Raw genomic sequence first — 12,284 nt, forward strand, 5'->3', positions numbered from 1 at the left:
CCTGGGATGTAATTAACCACGGGGGCTTGCGCCCGTGGGAAACTTGGCCCCACATCTACTAAACCCCATTCGAGCCTTTGTATCGGGTGGGGGAAACCCGTGACTAGGTCGTGTATATTGCCACCCATCGAGGTGTGTTGGTGAAAGCCTCTATCCTCAATGGTTAGTCGTATGCACGATCCAATCTGTCCTTCCAATCGACCCGTTCGCGCGGTGCTCTTTTCGGAGGTCCACATGCAATTTATCATTTTCATTTTTCGTATTGTTTTCCTTTAGTATCAATTCCTTATTAGAAGCCTGGGAAAAATATCAATAAGAGCCTAGTAATATGTGATAATATTAAGAATTATAAAATCAAAATTAGCAACAGCTGTACTTGACACAATTAAATTCCTAACCCTTTATTCCAATTCTATCTTGTTCGTTATATGCTCTCTTCTCTAATCTTTGTTCCTTATTATCAAAGTTCTTTACCATCCTCCTTAATCTATCATAGTTCTGTAACCCTCAATCAACTGCCACCAAATCCTCAATGTCTTCTAAATCACTTTCCTATTATACTACCTCTCTTTCTCTCAGGTCATTCCTAAAGGTATTATAAATTTCATAGGATGTGCTCGGGATTCACCTTGGAATGAAAATGTAATGATTCACACTGCTTGTTCCAGACAACAAAAGATTGGAGGAAAAGATTTCTTCCATGGCGGCCAAAAAAGATGGATGCATTGAAGGAAAGATTTGAATGAGAGATGAATCAAATCAAAACGATGGTGGAGAAAAGGATTTCTTCCATGGAAGGACAAGTCGCCGACCTCCGAGATATGATGAAAAAAATGTTAGAGATTCAAAATCAAATAGCGGCTTCAGTGACAAAAGGGGTGGAAGGAAAAAATAAGAATTTTGAAATCCGTAGAGAGAAGCTGACAGCAGCGGGATTGTGCTTGGAAGGAAAAGCCCTATCGTGGTTTCAGTGGAGAGACCAACGGAGGCCGATCAAGAACTGGAGGGAATTTAAAGACTGCATAATAGAGCATTTTCAAACCGATTGGGGAGGAGACTTCTATGAGCAGTTCTTTGCTTTGACACAGGAGGGATCAGTAGCAGATTACCGGGAGCAGTTTGAGCGCCTAGCTAGCAGGGAGGAGCGACTTTCAGATACAATGTTGGAAGGGAATTTCATAAAAGGGTTTAAGGCGGAGATCCGAGCAACAGTGAAGGTGTTGATGCCCCGTGACTTAGGGGAGGCCATGAAGTTGGCCCAACTGGTGGAAAATCAAACGAATTTGGAGAAGGGAGCCAGGAGTAACAGCACCGGGGGCACGTAAAGGATGAAGACTACTCATCTCGCACCTAAAGGTCCTGCAACAGGAGGGAATCGAGAGGCTACTAAGGAGAAGATAGGAGGAGGAAATGGGGGAAACTTCAAGTGGCTAACAGAGAAAGAGATGCAGGAGAAGAGGGCTAAGGGGTTGTGCTTTCGATGCGATGAAAAGTACACACCAGGACATCGATGCAAGGATTGAACTCTTCAGGTTCTCACCGTCTGCGATGATGAGGAAACTGAGGAGGGAGGTGAGGAGGAGATGGAGGAGAAGCTACACTTGGATCTGGCTGAGGTCTCCCTAAACTCAGTTGTAGGGTTCACTACGAATCACACTATGAAGGTGAAGGGAGAGATAGAGGACCGGGAGGTTGTGATGCTGATTGATAGTGGGGCTACTCACAATTTTATTTCCATACAGGTCGTCGACCAACTGGAAGTGAGATTGGTGGACACCGGTTGTTACAAAGTGATGATGGGTATGGGGAAGGTGGAGAAAAACCAAGGGATTTGTAGAGGAGTGCGACTGACGATCCAGGAGATACAGGTGAGGGAAAACTTTCTTCCACTAGAGCTTGGGAGCACAGACGTCATCTTGGGGATGAAATGGCTGCAAACTTTGGGAGACACCAAAGTGAATTGGGGAGCACTCACGATGTAGTTGATGGTGGATGGAAGGAAGATAGTGATTAAGGGAGATGCAGGGCTTTTCAAATCCCTGGTTTCTCTTAAAAAGATGGTGAGGGATATTCAGTTGGCAGGCAGAGGGATTTTGGTGGAGCTGCACAGTTTGGAGGGAGCGAGATTGAAGGAGGGAGGAGACATACCCCTTTCCATTCAGCCGTTGATTCAGCAGTTCCAAGAGGTGTTTCAGCCACCTCAGGGATTGCCACCACAGAGGGAGCAGAAGCATGCCATCGTGCTGAAGGAAGGAGTGTCAACCATCAGTGTACGACCTTATCGCTACCCTCAGTTCCAGAAGGATGAAATAGAAAGGTTGATTATAGAGATGCTGGAAGCAGAGATCATCCGACCCAGCATCAGTCCCTTTTCTAACCCTGTTCTGTTGGTGAAAAAGAAGGATGTCAGCTAGCGTTTTTGTGTGGACTACAGAACACTCAAGAAGAAAACTGTACCTGACAAGTTTCCTATACCAGTCATTGACAAGCTGCTAAATGAATTGAGTGGGACCGTGATCTTCAGTAAGATAGACTTGAAATCGGGTTACCATCAGATCAATGAAGGAGGATATACTGAAAATGGCCTTTAGAACTCATGAAGGACATTATGAGTTCTTGGTGATGTCATTTGTCCTCACTAATGCTCCAGCTACTTTCCAGGCCCTTATGAATAAGGTTTTCAAACATTATCTCAGACAATTTGTACGGGTTTTCTTTGACGACATCCTGGTCTACAGCAGGATAGAAGAGGAGCACTGGGAGAATTTGAAGAGGGTGTTACAGCTACTGCAGGAGCACCAGTTGATGGCTAATTTGAAGAAATGTTGTTTTGCACAAGCCAGTGTAGAGTACTTGGGCCATGTGATGTCAAAAGAGGGAGTTGCAGCAGATCAAATCAAAATTGAAGCAATGAAAAGGTGGCAAGTGCCGAAAAATCTGAAGGAATTGAGGGGATTCCTAGGACTGACGGGTTACTATAGGAGATTCGTGAAGGGATACAGCTCTATAACATGGCTGCTCACTGAACAATTGAAGAAGGACGGGTTCCTATGGGGGGAAGAGGCCACATCAGCATTTGAGAGCTTGAAGAAGGTGAAGACTATGGTGCCGGTCCAGATTTCACTCAGACCTTCATTGTGGAGATGGATTCGTCCGGATACAGGCTTGGTGCAGTGCTGATGCAGAATCGTAGACCCATTGCCTATTTCAGCCAGGTTTTTGACTGCTAGAGCTAGGATGAAGTCAGTCTATGAGAGAGAATTCATGGATATCGTTTTGTCCATCCAAAAGTGGCGACCCTACTTACTTGGGAGACATTTCGTTGTCAGGACAGATCAGCGCAATTTGAAATATCTGTTGGAACAACGAATGGTGACAGAGGAATATCAAAGGTGGCTGTCCAAGTTGCTTGGGTACGACTTTGAGATTTAGTATAGGTCAGGAGTGGAGAACAAGGCAGCAGATGCCTTGTCCAGATGCATGACGGAGTTGCAGGCCGTGGCACTATCTGTTCCTCTGATGCTTAACTGGGAGGCCATTAGAGAGGAAAGTGCTAGAGATAAAGGTTTGGAAAAGATCAGGACATAGTTACTGAAAGAAGGGGATAGACACCCAGGATATTCAATGGAGGGAGACAAACTGCTATACCAAGGGAGATTTGTGATGCCCCATGCCTCGATCCACATCCCAAACTTACTCTAGGAGTTTCATGGAAGCGCAGTGGGGGGCATTCAAGCATACAGAAGACATACAGGAGGCTAACGGCAAAATTGCACAAGAAAGAGATGGGTAAAGATGTAGAGGAGATGATAGCCGGATGTGAGATCTGCCAATGGAATAAGTACCTGGCTATGTCACAAGGAGGATTACTGCAACCGTTAGCTCTACCAGGAAGAGTGAGGGAGGAGATCTCCATGGACTCTATAGATGGGTTGCCCCGTTCAGAAGGGTTCACAGTGATCTTAGTGGTGGTGGACAGGTTGAGCAAGTATGCGCACTTCAATCCCCTCCGACACCCCTACACAGCAGTGGCAGTGGCTTCAGCCTTCATCAGGGAGGTGGTCAAGTTACATGGAGTACCCGAGGCGATAATATCAGACAGAGACAAGGTATTCCTCAGCCATTTTTGGAGAGAGTTGTTCAGGCTGTAGGAGACAGTTCTGAAGAGGAGTACAGCTTACCACGCACAAACGGAAGGCCAGAAGGAGGTAATCAACAGGAGCTTGGAGACGTACTTGAGATGCTTTGTGTCAGAGACACCCAAGCTATGGGCTAAATGACTATCATGGGCGGAGTACTGGTACAACACATCCTTTTATTCTACTTCACAGATGACCCCATTCAAGGTGCTGTATGGGCGGGATCCCCCACACTTGGTGCATTTTGGGAGCAACAATACTCCCGTGTCTTCAATAGAGGAATACTTAGAGGACAGGGATCGAGTGCAAGAGGAGTTGAAGAGGCATTTACTAAGAGCTCAGCAAATCATAAAGAAACAAGTGGATGGGCATAGGAAGGACATCTAATTTGAAGTGGGAGAGAATGTGTTTTTGAAGCTCCGACCATATAGGCAGAAGACAGTTGCTAACAAGAGGAATGAAAAGCTGGCTCCAAGGTACTAGGGGCCTTATGAAGTGCTGGAGAAAATCAGGGCAGTGGCATATCGACTAAAATTACCACCATCGGCGATGATACACCCAGTTTTTCATGTCTCGCAATTGAGGAAGGCCATTGGTGACTACACTGCCAACCCCGAGCTACCTGCGACACTCACTGAGGATTTAGAGGTGGTTCTGAAACCCTTAGAGCTGATGGGAGTTCGCCAAAAAGAAGATGGAACTAAGAAAGTGTTGATCCAGTGGAAGAACCTACCAGACTACGAGGCCACGTGGGAGCCATACAAGACGACGAAACAGCAGTTTCCGGATTTTCACCTTGAGAACAAGGTGATTCTTTGGGAGGGCGGTATTGCTACGCCGGTTCACATAGAGCTGGCCCAGCCGGCCAAGGGGCCGACTCAATTTCATTACATGAGGCGGAACAGGGCCGCCCCCCTCTCTGGTTTCGCCAAACAAGATGGGGCCCGCCTATCTATGTGATGTTCAAATTTGAATAGAGGGGGAGAGGTTAGTGTTTTGCGAGGGAAATTAGTTTAGGAAAGTGTTTGTATTAAAGTGCATGAGGGGATTAGGGAGAGGTTATGTTTTGATTGATTGGGAATTAGGGTTTCTTGGTGCTTGGGCTCTAGACTCTCTTGTCTAGAGATTTGGGAGAGACAATCCTCCTCTCTAATTAGGGATCACTTGTATATTGCTTTTTTTCCGTGTTCCTTTCATCAAATAATACAAATTATCTACTGTTTTTGTGATTTTGTGCGGATTTTTGTGAAGAATTCTCGTTGTTTTCCGAAGATTGATAGAAAATACTTGAGATCTATAAGTGTTTCCTATCACAGTAGGAATCTTCTTTTAAGATGATAGTGGAGATTTAGAAGAGTTGGGTTCAGAATGAATTTAGGATTAGAATTTCAGAGGAAGAATGGTAGATATGAGGCAATTTTTTGTTTTGAATTTTGAGGGGAGAGAATTGTCTCTGATAGAGAGATGGGGTTGCTCAAATGAGTGAGAAGAGAGGGTGCAGAGATTAGCGGAGAGACATCATAAGATAAAGAGGCTGGGAATCAACAAGGAGAGAAGAGGGTGGCTCAATATCTTTAGGCTCTGACAATTTATGAGAAAGACGGCTTGAGATTGAAGTTATTTTGACAGAGGCAGAAGAAAGGAGCAGTAGAGTGTATCCATGAGTAGAGAATTAAGAGAAAGAATTGATGAGTTGGTTAGGGTTTGGTTACATTTTTTGGAGAGAGAACATAGAGCACTTTGATTAGGATTTGGAGGCGTGACACGAAATGGTTTCAAATAGGGCAGAGGTTGGAGATGACAAAAAATAGTGAAGAGGTCAGTGGGTATCAAATACATTGAAAATCAATAATGAAAGAGATAAGTAGCTGAACAGAGTACAAGACACAATCCTAAACCATAAAATATCAAAATTTTCATATCCTTTCCCTTTTTAATAAATGTAGTTAGCCTCAAGATTTGCATGAATTTCTTAATTTTCACTCCTTTACCTTTTGATAAATCTTAGATTTCAGAATAAGCTTATAAATATTTTCATATGATTTTGATAGATTTTTTCTAACGCAACCCATTGAGTTTTAAAAGATACGACTCTGTTACCCATTACGAATAATATTCAAATCATAAAACCATGGCCTCCCAAGTAATATATTAACTTCCAAGTAAAACATCACCCCAAATTTTATTTCTGTAGCTTTTTAATTGAACTGACATAAAACATGACTTAATATAAAGAAGAAAGGCTTTATTAACCCAAGCTAAGTTAAAGGGATTAGGATGTGTTTCAAAAGTTAATTTTAACTTTGCTAATGCAACTCAAGAAACAATGCTTATATAATAAATTTCACCGATGAAAAAGTTTAATATTTCATCATAGGACAAGGCATGTTGCAAATTTATGAAAAATAGTAGATCTTCTCCGGCCGTTCCCAGACACAGTAGATAAAGGCATCCTATTATTTTTCATTTTTTTTAGAATTATTATATTTAAAATTTCTCAATCATCTCATTATTTAATCTAGTATATTATCATTTTTTGTCGAAGAATAATCCTTTTTGTGGAAACTAATTAGATACACGATCCGCTTATGGAACCTTAAAAAATTAATATAATTCATTTATAATTTAGAGATAATCATAAAAGCAGATAAACACATCTCATTATTCCTATGCTTCGATTTTCAAATTCTTTCTCATCTTCTTCAATTAAAGAATTATTATCTTCAAATTTCACATTTCCTTATCATCTAAATATAATAAATCCTTGATATATTCTTAAAAAATTATCTTGATCGGGCACGAATCTCGAGGCAAAAATCAAACCGGAAACTTGAAAAATTAAATCCGGGAGCACCTGAACTCCGATTTCAGCGAGCTTACAGTCAAACTGAGTGTCTCGGAAACACGAACCCAACGACACCAAATTCAACCTAATCCGAGCCCAAATGGGTCCAAATCAAGGACCCGAAGCGCTGTTGGAAGGTTCAAACCACAATTTGAGTTACCAAACGGTCTCCGATTTTAACGAGCTTATACTCGAATCGAACGGCTCAACGAGACGAATCTAACGAGCCCAAGATCGCCGAATTCTGACATCATTAAGGCCTCCAAATGTCCAACGAACGGTGCACGATCGAAGGGTTCAATATCGGCCGTCAATTCGACCACTCCCTATTCGCCCATGATCTCACACCTATTTACGAGCTATGTCACTCCAGAAAAATTATAAATAGAGCCCTCATTCTACACAAATGGGACTCAAGTGAAGAGAGAGAAGAAGAAGGAAAGAAGAAGAGAAAGGGGAAAGGGAGAATTCTCTCCTCCTCGACCACCACCGGAGCTCTTCCCGCCGCCTGAATACGCCGGAACTCTGCCGGATTTTCGGGAAACGGCGGGATTTTGCAGAACTTTGTAACTTTGTTAGAAGCTGATTTGTAAACTGATTGTCTCAACTTGTGAGACGAATCAGACTTTGTATTTGAAACAAACACTAGTGGAATTATTTCAACTGGGCGTGGCCCCGTGGCTTTTTCCCTCTTCCGGGTTTTCCACTTAAAAATCCTAGTGTTCTTTTATCTTCTGTTTGTGTGTGCTAGATATTCGTACAACGCTCAGACGAAAATTTTCTAACTCTACCGCCGCGTATATTCTAGCCCGCAACAATCCTCATTTTCTATGTCCAAGGTTAATGTTTTTTGTGGTCATTGCTTAGACATATGGTCTTTATTTTGGCATCTAAAACATATAATATTATTATTTTATGATTTTTTTAGTAGAATTACCTTTATAATTATTCGAATTAAAGTTTGGATGACAATAGGTTTTTTTATTTTTTATTTTTAGACTAGAAATTTTAGAGTTTAATACAAAAAGGTAAGCTCTAGAAGTTTTGGGTTGTATTCTAATGTTCCATGAGAAATGATGATAAAATTATGATGTCCTTGTCTCAAGTTCTCAGTTATTGAGCTGCATTTTAATTGACATCTTTTGCTTAAGTTCATTAATAAATTTAGACATATTATCAATGATTCATTAGCTTAAGTTCACTAATAAATTTAGACATAATTATTCATGATTCTTTAATCCTTCAACTTCTACTTGCCAGATCTCCACATCTTATTCAGATATTTAGTTACAAAAAATTTCCTTATTACAAATTCATCATTTGCTGCAATTTTTCTTTCATTTCAGACCATATTTGAAGAAGTGGAGGACCTAACCTATCCAATTCAACAATAACCCCTAGCCAAAGCCTTCAAATTGATCCTAACAATTTCACATTGGCAAAATGAACACTGAGATATTGCAAGTGAAGCTAGTTAAAAAAACTATTTATCTAAATTTATTCTAGGATTAATTTTAATTTATTTCTAATCAATTTCAAACAACTTTTGATCACATAAATTTTCACAATTTTCATCTGGCATGTATATTATTTGGTTACAAAATTCCATATAAATATGTAGGAATATTCAAATTAGTTATTATTATTTTTTCACATCATTCTCAATAATTATAGGCTGATTTTCATTGATTGTAACATTTTGTTCTAGATTTTCAACCCCTTTGAATCGCCTTACTAATAATTTGACATAATTTTTCATTCTCTACCAATCACATAGGCAAACATAGTCATGAATAAAATCTAGCATAATATCATATGTGTAATGGTAAATTACTTGTTGACTAAAGAAACTTATTGATGCACATAATTCAGTCGAGCATATATTTCTTTAAATCCCAATTAACTTCATAAAATAGAATCAATGATCGTATTGACAAAATGATTTTAGTGGACTTCTAGTAGGCTATTTTGATAAAATAGAACTTTAAAACTCTCACCTAATATTGATATTCCAAAAATCAAGTAGGATTACTCCATATCGGTCTAGGTTTAGTAGGTAATTTAAGTATATTATGTTTGCATAAAAAACTCATTTCATAATTTTTCTATGAATTTTCCAAAACTTGGATCTTAAAACATATGAATAGACTTTAACAACAACAATTCAAATTATTGTATTTAATCAAGTCGAAATTATTTTTTATGAGAAGCACAATTGAACCAATGCTTCAGTGGAGATCCCCTTCAATGTTATCGGTATCTAATCTCCTTGTCGCAATTTTCATGAACTTAAGATTTCTAGCTCCAAGGGAATCTAGACAAAATGATAGTGATGTCCTCAATGGAGGATCCAAAGAGGATAACAGAATGTCTCCTCTTTGAACCTACACAAATACCAAATAATGTGGTATGGATATGGAGGTGAAAAATCCATAGGCATCTTCTTTTGGTGAAGGTGGAGATGTAGATGGGTTGGGTGAGGGTTTGGGACTAATTTAAGGATTGGGATTTCAGAATGGATTTTGGGTTAAGATTTTGGAGAAAAAAAATGCAAGAGAGAATTATAGCTTTCTTGTTTTATATAGAGAGAGATATAAAGAGAAGAATATGATATTTTTTGTTTATTGTTATGAGGAAAAAGTGTAGTCTCATTTACAAATAAAGAGAGAGGGTTGATAGAATGAGTAAGATGAAAGTGAGAAACGAGGCTAGAGTAAAGGGAGAGTAGAAAGAGAAGAGGGTGGCTTAATTTCTTTAGGCTATTGTGATATAAGATATTACGATAAAGTAACCTTGAGAAGAGAGTTAGATGAGAAAATTGATGAGTTAGGCTTATGACTAAATTTGGTAGATAAAAAAGATGGGGCGTTGATTAGGCATAGGTGTAAAAGGGAATGCTTTTTGTTGTGTCTTGGAATATTCACGACGATAGAGAAATATAAATTTTAACGTCTTAGCTTTGTACAAATATCCATCACACAAATAGATGAAAGATAAAGGTATAACATTCATAAGAGAAACCAAAATTTTTAAGTGAAAAACCCTTAAAAGGGGGAAAAACCACGAGTCTGCCCTAGTTTGAATGAATTCACTAATGTTTGTAGTTGATTACAAATAAGACCCTTCCTTATGGGGAAGGCCTTGGCTCAATGTAGCCAATATACATCATATAGAGTGCATTACATGATGTGAGTTGGAAGAATCAATGTTGATATGTTCGCTTGGTCGGCAGAACAATAATCGACGAGCGATGTAGATCAAAAGGACAGTAGTTGGGTGACGCTGGTCAGAAGGACCATAGTCAGGTAATGGAGGTTAAAAAGATTATAGTTGGCGGGCAATAGAGGTTAGCAAGACCGTTGTCGGGTAATAGAGATTAGAGAGATCATAGTTTGGAGATGGCAGTTGAAGTGATCGAAATTAGCAGGCGGCAGAGGTCAGAGAGACCGTAGTTGGCGGAAGTGGTTAGGAGGAAATCTAGCGAAAATCGGTGGCCGGGCATAAGTCCAACAATAGTTGGTGGCCGGATGAAAACTGGCAAAAGCCTGGCGAAAGTTGAGGGCAGGGGGTAAATCCGGCATCAATTGGTGGACGAATGAAAGTCCAGCAAAAGTTGATGGTCAGGCATAAATCCAGCGTCAGTTAGTGGCCGGGCATAAATCCAGCGTCAATTGGTAACCAAATTGAAGTCAATAATCAATGGCCGGGTATAAGTTCGGCGACAGTTGGTGGCCGAGAGAAAGTACGACGACAGTGAGTGGCCGGGCATAAATCTGACGTTAGTTGGTGGCCGGGCGGAAGTGTGACAATAATCGGTGGCTAGACTGTCAGGCATAAGTCCGACGACAGTTGGTGGCCAGACGAAAGTTTGGCGACAGTCGGTGGCTGGGCGGTGGTCGAGGAGGAGTTTGGTGATAAGAGAAATCTTAGATTTCTCTTCCTCTCATCTCTTCTTTCATTCATCTTCCTTATTTGGTCCCCTACTCAATGAAGAATGAGAGATCTATTTATAATTTTTTTTGGAGTGGCATGAATAATAAATTTAGAGAAGATTAAGGGCAAGTTGAGAGTGTTTCCAATGGACAACCGATATTAACTCCCTTGATCAGGGACCGTTTATCAAGTATTTGAGTGTCTTAATAATGTCAAAAATTGACAATCTTGGGCTCGTTGGATTCGTCTCGTCGAGCCACTCGATTCTACTATAAACATGCCACCTTTGGAAATCATTTGATTGTCCAATTTATAGTTTGAACCTTCCAAATGTGCTTTGGGTCCTTGATTTGGACCCATTTGGGCTCGAATTTGATCGAATTTAGTGTACTTGGGTTCTCCATTTCAAGACTTTATAGACTTTCAATTCGACTAGAACTTTGTTGAAATCAGAGTTCAGATGGTCCCGAATTTACTTTTGGAATTTTCCAATTCAACTTTGTTTTGAGATTCGTGTTCAATCAAGATTACTTTTTTATGATATATCAGTATTCAATCAGAGAAAGATTGGAGATGGAAAACAAGAGAGAGACGAGGCTAAATTTGACATATAGGAGAGAAAAAAATTGGGAATAAGAGAGATAAGTAACCAAGCACAATATTAGGTATGATCGCAATTGAAGAAATCTAAAAATGCTCATTCAATTGAATAATGCTCTGTGGGCTCCGAAAATTCCATTTTATTGATCCCGGCCTCTCTACGCCATCGGTTTATTTTTCTGTTAAGTGTGACGATGACGGTAGAAAGTTTTAACGAGATTAGGTTCCGGGGAAATTTTCAGAAGACAGATTGGGTTTTAAATAAGACACTACCCAGATATTTCGCCCTCATTTAGTGAGGACTTTTTGATATGAGTTTTGGTTTCCTATAGGCGCAAGCCCCTATAGTTAATTACCCCTCCCGATAACGAAAGAGAACTTTCGATTAAGGCTAGTCGTTAAGGATGTCACATAGGTTATGAACCTATCGTATAATAGCAATAATTTTAGGGTTTAAATTTTGAATTTGAATGATTTGAAATTTAGAGTTTATCACCACAAACTTAAAACTGATGGTGGGGGGAATGAAGACGAGCCCGATCAAGATCCCATAGTTCCGTCGTCCCGGGCTGTCATGTTCCCTGGTCTACTTAGTCAGAGGAGGTAGTCGACCCAACCTGACAGAAGGCACCTTGTCTGCAACCATGGGTTGCTTCGTCCAAGAATACCTTGTAGACCTGGGTTGGTATTTGTCTAAGTGGATATATCTGAATCCACCTTAGCTAACATAAGGCTTTATGCCTATTGGATATACCCTATAATCCATC

Source organism: Dendrobium catenatum, unplaced genomic scaffold (assembly GCF_001605985.2).
Source record: "Dendrobium catenatum unplaced genomic scaffold, ASM160598v2 fragScaff_scaffold_793, whole genome shotgun sequence".
In the NCBI taxonomy this organism is placed as follows: domain Eukaryota; kingdom Viridiplantae; phylum Streptophyta; class Magnoliopsida; order Asparagales; family Orchidaceae; genus Dendrobium; species Dendrobium catenatum.